Source organism: Bufo bufo, chromosome 4, assembly GCF_905171765.1.
Source record: "Bufo bufo chromosome 4, aBufBuf1.1, whole genome shotgun sequence".
Lineage (NCBI taxonomy): Eukaryota > Metazoa > Chordata > Amphibia > Anura > Bufonidae > Bufo > Bufo bufo.
In genome coordinates, this window is record NC_053392.1 from 237,029,006 (window position 1) to 237,039,356 (window position 10,351).

Consider the following 10,351-nt stretch of genomic DNA (forward strand, 5'->3'; position numbering starts at 1 on the left):
GGCATCCGCTTTAGCCATTTCCGTCAGAGATGCGTTATTTCAGACAGAAAAAAGTGCTGCATGCAGGATTTTTTTATTTATTATTTTTACAAGGTCTATTTTTTTTTTTTGTCCCTCTCTGACTATCTAAAAAGTTGGGTGGTACACTCCTGGTTTTAGCTTACAAAGACTGACGGTGTAAAAGTGTCCTTGGGGTGTATTCACACGCTGCAAACATTCCTGCGGCTGTCCGATGTATCTGAATGGAGCCTGTGGAATTCAGATGAATAGAGCTGCAGAAAGTCTCAGGGAAGGAAATATAATCTGTTGCTATGGGCAACACTGAGCATTTTTGCATGATATCCATAATATATTAGCGCCCACAGAAAAGCCCTGTGTTCCCATATCTGAACTTACTGTACCTGTGATCCTCAATGAACCCATGAGAGAAGGGTGCCTCACACACTGGCATACCCACTGTCAGCCTACAGGCACAGTGCAGCGGCCGCACAGAGGAGTGTCTCGACGGGTGCGGGGGCTGGTCATACACTCACCGTGGTCCTGGATGCTTAGAGGATAAAGGACCTGTGATGATGTCATCACCATATGACTAGTAACACCCACCTATTACTGGTCACATAGTGATAACTTCACAGGTCCTTTATCCTACGACATCCAGGAGGATCTCTCTGCAGGAGAAGTTTCCTGCTGTTTGTCCCTGCTTCATGGAGACACTTCTGTATGCCTGTATTAGTGGGAGGCACAGGGTGTTATTACTTTAGTACCTCCAAGCGCCTCACATTAATATTAAGTGACCCTAACCATGTTCCGCATATAATGGGGTTAAAGAGGACCTTTCTTCTTTTTTTTCTTTTTTTTATTCAAGATAAATACCTTTACTTGCGGGGTACCCCCGCTGATGCTGCCACCCTGCCTGTTTTTTTAAAATATCCCTCCTATGCCATGCTGTGCCCCTGTAGTTTTCCCGCTCAGTAGGCTAATACTGAGCATCGGTACAGGGAGGAGGAGACTCCAGGGTTTCTCACTGGGCGTCTCCTTCTCTCTGGCTGTGCCGCGATCACAGCGGAGAACGTCACAGCCAGGGAGAAAAAAAGCAGATAAAACCACTTCACTCACATTGAGGCCAGAAACACACGTGTGAGTTGAATGTGCGGAACTTGCAGCGTGTGTCAGTGTGAGGTCCCGTTCTGGCCTCCGCTCCTCTGACAGGATCGCACAGCGTTACACTGATTACTGTGTCCTAGTTTTATCCCGGCCATCTCTCGGCATGTTTGCCATGCTGCCGCCGGAACTCCGGCCCACGCCCATTATAGTCAATGGGGCAGGATCCGCAATACACCCGGCCGGCACCCCCATAGAACTGCCTATTCTTGTCCGCAATTGCGGAAAAGAATAGGACATGTTCTATTTTTTTGGGGAGCCGCGGCCCAGAAGTTCGGGGCCACGCTCCGGAAATGCGGATAGAACACAGTGTGCTCTCCGCATCAATTCCTGCCCCATTGAGAATGAATAGGTCTGCACCCGTTCCCGATATTGCGGAACGGATGCGGACGTGTGAATGGACCCTTACCCCGAGGGTCCTGAAATCTTCTGAATGACACTGACACAAGAGATTCCTGGACCCTCAGGGTGACGCAGCATTGTAAATCAGTAGAACGCTGTGCGATCCTGTCAGAGGAGCGGAGGCCAGAACGGGACCTCACACTGACACACGCTGCAACTTACTGGTGTGTGTCTGGCCAACCAGTAAGTAACACCATCATGTACCTCACGCATTAACCCCATGTTGTCCATTATGTGCTGCTATCAATGTGAGGCACATGGTTTTATCATCTTAGACTTTCATGTGACCCCCAATCAATACTTTGCCAAGGTCTTGAACACACACCACTAAGCTACTAGCACATGGACCGGAGGTTTCAGGTCACTGGTGGAGAGTTGGGACTTCTGTGGCTAAGAAGCTTTGGCACAGGGCAGCCAATGGGATGACAGCTTTCAGAGAAAGCAGCGATGTGATTGGCTGTGGGCTCACAGACCCGCTCCTGTGGACTCTGGGAGCTCAGTTCTGCCCTGGGTGACAACGTCACCACCTATCATCTCTCGTCTTCCGGCCGCTGCACCGCATTCCTCAGCACACGGGCCCACAGGAAGCCACGAGGACTGCTCGCTCGTTGTTACCTGGGATACCGGGGGTCTCCGCGCCGGGTGTCACTTCCAAGTTCACCGGTTAGCAGAAAAACTTCATGCTGGTCACCATCTTGGATTTCCGGAAACAGGGAAGGGACCCCGGCTTCTCCCTGATCACGTGTCCAGACCACGCCCCCTTCCCACCCTTCGTTCCCTGACTGTGTCTATCACTTCCAGTCACTCCCTGTCTCCTGAGTGACGGTCACACGTCACTGACAGTATGCCCTGGAGACGTATATTTCCGAGGACAGGGCGGCTACTGGGGAATAGAAACGTCCAAACTGGAGCGTGTCCCCTATAAGTAGCACAATACAGTGCAGTACCTACCTGCGTTCAGCATCCTGGGCTTCTATCAAGGGGCCCGAAGCATGCAAACTGAATTTACAGGCTTCAGTCTTGATTGACCAATCAAATCCCAGCTTTTATGTTTTTGGCTAAAGCCTGAAAATGAGAGAAGTGATCTGATTGGTTCTGATATTTCCTGCACTACTGTGCCCGCCTGAGGCGCAAAGCTAAAACTTTTACTACACCCAGAGCTGTTTGGTGCCCTAGCTGGGCATCTAGTGCCCTGACCAACAGGTTTGCAAGCAAGCTGCCGTAATCCTGTGTCTATATACTCTCAGACCTCCCAAGTGTCCCTCTCTTTGACCCAAGACCCTCTGTCCCTCTTTTTTATCTGAGGTACAGATTTGAATTACTACATTTAAAATATTGATCTAGAATGTGTTTCCCTGGTTCCTATCTATATAGTAAAGCCCACCTTGCATATTATTTCATCATTTGATGCAATTTGGATTTTATACATTTTTATATTCAGATAATTTTTGCACTATTGTGTAAAAAAAAAAAAACTATCGACAGGGGCGTAGCTATAGGTTAAGCAACAGTATTACGCAATGAAATGATATACAGTGACAGTATATAAAACGTATGGAACAGCTGCCGGCATGGGTGTAGGAACCCCCAAAAATCTGGGGGGGACAGCATTTTTGCTCGCTGGGTATATTCTTATTCAGTAAACCGCGAGTTGTTTGTATCGTTAAATTTTAAGTGTGTGTGTGAAAAATCTTTTTCTGGCTCAACAAAATGATGCCTGACTGGTGATTCAGTGATCTCTTTTTGTTGACATGCTTCTGAGCTTGATGAGGATGTATTTGCTTTACTAGGCTTTGTAAAAAAAAACTTGCGGATATCCATTCTGACTTTCTTCACTCAAACTGACATAAAGCTAAGGTTCCAGAAAAGACAAAATTTAAAGAAGAATGATAATACTGAATGATAATAAAAGATTTAGATTCCTAACCTGGGGGCAGTGGCGTGCCTAGGGTATTTGGCACCCGGGGCGGGTACTTTCTCTGGCACCCCCTTCCCCCGCCAAAACAATAATCCCCCCTTTATATATAATTTACTTACAGTTCTGAAGACTCAGGGGTGCTGGCTGGCTTGGCCGGGCAGAAGGAGTGTGGGAGACTGTGAGGCCTTTTTCTCCAAGCTGCTCCGGATCAGTGCTCTCGGCAGCTGGGCTGGAAGTGGGCACAATAAGAAAAAAAAAATTTTCATTACACCTCAGGTCAGACCACCAATCAGACCCCCAATGTTAATCAGACCTCAGCTAACAGCCCCAATAAGATCCCCAATGTTAATAAGACCTCAGATCACACCTCAGCTCAGACCCCAATATGAATGACCCCCAATCAGACCTCAGATAAGAGCCCCATGCCTCATAGAAGCCCCCAGTGCCTCTCATCAGCCCCCCCAGCGCATCTCATCAGCCAGTAATAACAGCCCCCCCAATCATGTGCCAGTAATAACATCCCCCCACAATCATGTGCCAGTAATAACAGCCCCCCCAATCATGTGCCAGTAATAGCCCCCCCCAATCATGTGCCAGTAATAACAGCCCCCCCAATCATGTGCCAGTAATAACAGGGCCCCCCCCATTATGTGCCAGTAATAACAGGGCCCCCCCCCCAATCATGTGCCAGTAATAACAGGGCCCCCCCCCCCCATTATGTGCCAGTAATAACAGGGCCCGGCCCCCCCTATGCCGGCCTCTGATAGGCTGCCGGCCTAGTGCCGGCAGCCTATCAGAGGAACAGGAAAGGGACACAGCTCTCCCCTGCTCCTCCGCACAGCCTTCTGTTTTTATCGCTGTCCTGAGGACGGCGATACAAACAGATCACTATGGAGATGAGCGCTTCCACAATGGAAGCGCTCATCTCAGTGCCCCAGCCTGGTCTCTGCTGTGTCTTGGTTTGAACGCAGATTAAATTAGCATGGACAAGAAGAAGGCAGAGTCCTAGGATCCCGTGCATCCTCAGTAGCAAAGCATCCAGCTCATTCACTACGCTAATAGACATGGGGAAGAGCACCTGCACTGTTGACCTGTAAGTGGCAACAGAGTCTACACATACAACAAAAGTTCACCTTTTCGCTTCTGAGGATGGAGAGGATCATAGTGCCCTGCCTTCTCCTGCCCATGTTAATTAGATGGGCATTCACACTGCAGAACACAGCAAAGAGGGGAAGACTAGGCTGGAAACAAATGGACGTGATGTAACAGGAAATTGCGGGGAAGTGCAGATGGGGTAATGTGACTGCATAATAATGTGCATTTGGGTAATTACAATTACATTACGAACTGAAAGATGGACACACATTAGACTACATTACTGGGGGTTGATAGAAACTGGAAAACCCCTTAAAAGGGAACCTGTCACCTGGATTTTGGGTATAGAGCTGAGGATATGAGCTGCTAGATCGCAGTTAGCACATCCGCAATATCCAGTCCCCATAGCTCTCTGTGCTTTTATTGTGTCAAAAAAACGATTTTATATATATGTAAATGAACCTTAGATGAGTCCTGTCTCCCCCATTCTTCAGAGATGAGTCCAGCGTTTTCTGACTCTGATCCCAGCCACATCCCCTGTGAAGGAGCCCAGCACCGCCCCGCATCCTCCGAATCTCCTCCTTGCTCCCCGACGTCAAAAAGCTAGAGCGCCGTAATCTCGCGATGCGCGAGCTAGCGCATGTGCAGTTCGTTCCCTGAGGCTGGTGCCAGCACAGGGAAGGAACACTATGCCGACACTGCACATGCGCTAGATCGTGCATCGCGAGATTACGGCGCTCTAGTTTTGTGATGTCGGGGAGCAAGGAGGAGATTCGGAGTATGCGGGTCGGTGCTGGGCTCCTTCACAGTGGGCGTGGCTGGGCTCCGGAAAAGTCAGTAGCCTCATTTACATATATATAAAATCGTTTTTTTGACACAATAAAAGCACACAGAGCTATGGGACTGGATATTGCGGATGTGCTAGCGGCGATCTAGCAGCCCATATCCTCAGCTCTATACCCAAAATCCAGGAGACAGGTTCCCTTTAACCGCCTCCCGACCGCCTAACGCAGGGATGCGTCCTGCGGGCGGTTCGTTTGTTCCTCCTTGACGCATCGGCGCGTCATCTCGCGAGACGCGAGATTTCCTGTGAACGCGCGCACACAGGATCGGAAGGTAAATGAGCTGATCTACAGCTTGCCATTGGCAATCATTCGCAGGCAGGCTGTAGATGCGATATTTTTAACCCCTCAAAAGGTATATCAGACGCTGTTTTGTTAACAGCGTCTGATATATCTGCTACCTGGTCCTCTTGTGGTCCCTTTTGCTTGGATCGACCACCAGAGGACACAGGCAGCTCTGTAAGTAGCACCAATAACCACACTACACTACACTACACCCCCCCTGTCACTTATTAACCCCTGATCACCCCATATAGACTCCCTGATCACCCCCCGTCATTGATCACCCCCCTGTAAGGCTCCATTCAGACATTCCGCATTTTACGGATCCGCACATTGCCAGAACTATATAGAAAATGCCTTTTCTTGTCCGCAATTGCGGACAAGAATAGGACATGTTCTATAGGCTATACAAAAAACGCAGTGTTCGCCCGATCAGGCCTGATCTTGTGCGCACACTTGCGTTCAGTCTGCCCCACCGCCGTGACAGAATTTTTTTTTTTCTGATTACTGCAAAAACACCGTAAAATCGCTGCGGCGCTATAAAGATCACTTTTGAGGGGCATGGCGAGTTCATAGAAGATTTTTTTTTTCTTGGCACAAGTTAGCGGAAATTTTTTTTTATTATTTTTTTTCTTACAAAGTCTCATATTCCACTAACTTGTGACAAAAAATAAAATCTCACATGAACTCACCATACCCCTCACGGAATCCAAATGCGTAAAAAATTTTGGACATTTATATTCCAGACTTCTTCTCACGCTTTAGGGCCCCTAAAATGCCAGGGCAGTATAAATACCCCACATGTGACCCCATTTTGGAAAGAAGACACCCCAAGGTATTTCGTGAGGGGCATGGCGAGTTCATGTAAAATTTTATTTTGTCACAAGTTAGTGGAATATGAGACTTTGTAAGAGAAAACAAAAAGAAAAATCATTTTCCGCTAACTTGTGCCAAAAAAAAATATATTCTAGGAACTCGCCATGCCCCTCACGGAATACCTTGGGGTGTCTTCTTTCCAAAATGGGGTCACTTGTGGGGTATTTATACTGCCCTGGTATTTTAGGGGCAATGTGTTTTGGGGTGTATTTTTTACATACAGTACAGACCAAAAGTTTGGACACACCTTCTCATTCAAAGAGTTTTCTTTATTTTCATGACTATGAAGGCATCAAAACTATGAATTAACACATGTGGAATTATATACATAACAAATAAGTGTAAAACAACTGAAAATATGTCATATTCTAGGTTCTTCAAAGTAGCCACTTTTTGCTTTGATTACTGCTTTGCACACTCTTGGCATTCTATTGATGAGCTTCAAGAGGTAGTCCCCTGAAATGGTCTTCCAACAGTCTTGAAGGAGTTCCCAGAGATGCTTAGCACTTGTTGGCCCTTTTGCCTTCACTCTGCGGTCCAGCTCACCTCAAACCATCTCGATTGGGTTCAGGTCCGGGGACTGTGGAGGCCAGGTCATCTGGCGCAGCACCCCATCACTCTCCTTCATGGTCAAATAGCCCTTACTTTCAAAGTTTTCCCAATTTTTCGGCTGACTGACTGACCTTCATTTCTTAAAGTAATGATGGCCACTCGTTTTTCTTTACTTAGCTGCTTTTTTCTTGCCATAATACCAATTCTAACAGTCTATTCAGTAGGACTATCAGCTGTGTATCCACCTGACTTCTCCTCAACGCAACTGATGGTCCCAGCCCCATTTATAAGGCAAGAAATCCCACTTATTAAACCTGACAGGGCACACCTGTGAAGTGAAAACCATTTCTGGGGACTACCTCTTGAAGCTCATCAAGAGAATGCCAAGAGTGTGCAAAGCATTAATCAAAGCAAAAGGTGGCTACTTTGAAGAACCTAGAATATGACATATTTTCAGTTGTTTCACACTTGTTTGTTATGTATATAATTCCACATGTGTTAATTCATAGTTTTGATGCCTTCAGTGTGAATCTACAATTTTCATAGTCATGAAAATAAAGAAAACTCTTTGAATGAGAAGGTGTGTCCAAAGTTTTGGTCTGTACTGTATACCCATACTGTGTGTGAGAAATATCTCTGTAAATGACAACTTTTAATTTTTTTTTATACAAAGTTGTCAATTTACAGAGATATTTCTCTCACCCAGCATGGGTATATGTAAAAATACACCCCAAAACACATTGCCCTACTTCTCCTGAGTACGGCGATACCACATGTGTGACACTTTCTTGCAGCCTAGGTGCGTAAAGGGGCCGAAAGTCCAACGAGTACCTTTAGGCTTTACAAGGTTGCTCACAATTTAGCCCCACCCAAAATGCCAGAACAGTAAACACACCCCACAAATGACCCCATTTTGGAAAGTAGACACCCCAAGGTATTCGTTAAGGGGCATATTGAGTCCATGAAAGATTGAACTTTTTGTCACAAGTTAGCGGAAAGGGAGACTTTGTGAGAAAAACAAAAAAAAATCAATTTCCGCTAACTTGTGCCAAATAAAAAGAAACTTCTATGAACTCGCCATGCCCCTCACGGAATACCTTGGGGTGTCTTCTTTCCAAAATGGGGTCACATGTGGGGTATTTATACTACCCTGGCATTTTAGGGGCCCTAAAGCGTGAAAAGAAGTCTGGAATCCAAATACCTAAAAATGCCCTCCTAAAAAGTACTCATTGGAATTTGGGCCCCTTTGCGCACCTAGGCTGCAAAAAAGTGTCACACATGTGGTATCGCCGTACTTAGGAGAAAATGGGCAATGTGTTTTGGGGTGTATTTTTACATATACCCATGCTGGGTGAGAGAAATATCTCTGTAAAATGACAACTTTGTATAAAAAAAGGGGAAAAGTTGTCTTTTACAGAGATATTTATCTCACACAGTATGGGTATATGTAAAAATACACCCCAAAACACATTGCCCTACTTCTCCTGAGTACGGTGATACCACATGTGTGACACTTTTTTGCAGCCTAGGTGTGCAAAGGGGCCCAAATTCCAATGAGTATCTTTACGATTTCACAGGGCATTTTTACGCATTTGGATTCCAAACTACTTCTCAGACTTTAGGGCCCCTAAAATGCAAGGGCAGTATAAATACCCCACAAGTCACCCCATTTTATAAAGAAGACACCCCAAGGTATTCCGTGAGGGGTATGGTGAGTTCATGTAAAATTTTATTTTATGTCACAAGTTAGTGAAATATGAGACTTTGTAAGAAAAAAAAGAAAAAAAATAATCATTTTCCGCTAACTTGTGACAAAAAATAAAAACTTCCATGAACTCACTATGCCCATCAGCGAATACCTTAGGGTGTCTACTTTCCGAAATGGGGTCATTTGTGGGGTGTTTCTACTGTCTGGGCATTGTAGAACCTCAGGAAACATGACAGGTGCTCAGAAAGTCAAAGTGCGTAAATTCACATTTTTGCACCATAGTTTGTAAACGCTATAACTTTTACCCAAACCAATAAATATACACTTATTGCATTTTTTTTTAATCAAAGACATGTAGAACAATAAATTTAGAGAAAAATGTATATAGAAATGTATAAAAATGTCATTTTTTTGCAAAAATTTCGGTCAATTTCGATTAATATCAAAAAAAGTAAAAATGAAATACCACCAAATGAAAGCTCTATTAGTGAAATACCACCAAATACCACCAAATGAAATACCACCAAATGAAAGCTCTATTAGTGAGAAGAAAAGGAGGTAAAATTCATTTGGGTTGTAAGTTGTATGACCGAGCAATAAACCATGAAAGTAGTGTAGTGCAGAATTGTAAAAAGTGGTCTGGTCATTAGGGGGTTTAAGCTAGGGGAGCTGAGGTGCTTAAGACAAGTACACCTAAGCAGTGGATTTGGCCAGTAGGAGGAGGAGGCTGACAGCCTGTAAAGCTATATTGCTACATCGCTGTCATTTATTTCCTGAAAAGCTTCATGTTATGTTGAAACCTGTTTATTGTAGCAAGATCCTCTAAAACCACGAAAGCAATCTTTTTTTCTCAATATCACTCTGAATGTTAGAATCAGCCATTTGAGTAACTCTATTCAAGAGGGGCCTGGACGTATTTCTGGAGCTTAATAATATTACAGGCTATAGCTACTAGAGAGGGGTCGTTGATCCAGGGAGTTATTCTGATTGCCTGATTGGAGTCGGGAAGGAATTTTTTATTCCCCTAAAGTGAGGAAAATTGGCTTCTACCTCACAGGGTTTTTTTGCCTTCCTCTGGATCAACTTGCAGGATAACAGGCCGAACTGGATGAACAAATGTCTTTTTTCGGCCTTATGTACTATGTTACTATGTATGTGCTTGGTAGGTCATCATTGTACAGGTTGTATTGGTTGTCACAGAAATCTGTAATTAGCTCTGTACAAACCAGACCTTGCCAGTTCAATGATTGTTCATGTCTCAGAGTAAAGGCTTTTAACATGGGCTGAGGGTTGGAGCAATTATCAGGAATCGCATGACCTCATTCTGTGACTGCACTTTTTTTTTTTTTTTTTATAATTGTCTTTTTATTGAAGAAAAAAGTACAATAATAAAAGTGCATTTTTACAATTTTTTCATGTAAACAATTAACTATCAGGAATTTTAAATGGATAAAATAGCAGGAATGACAATACAAATACAGCATCATAATGCTAATCCCAGCAAGCCATATTAAG

General features: G+C 44.8%; 1 protein-coding gene across 5 annotated transcripts in view; it reads right to left on the bottom strand.

Annotated features, from left to right (window-relative positions):
• Positions 1-2,330, bottom strand: part of LOC120997987 (LIM domain containing preferred translocation partner in lipoma) — a 367,902-nt gene extending 365,572 nt beyond the window's left edge. For 3 of the 5 annotated variants that reach the window (XM_040428389.1, XM_040428384.1, XM_040428386.1), the window contains exon 1: positions 2,179-2,330. The gene's annotated coding sequence lies outside the window, so the exon portion shown is untranslated. The remainder of the gene's footprint in view (positions 1-2,178) is intronic. The other 2 variants (XM_040428387.1, XM_040428390.1) reach the window with 2 other exon arrangements.
• Positions 2,331-10,351: the final 8,021 nt, after the last annotated feature.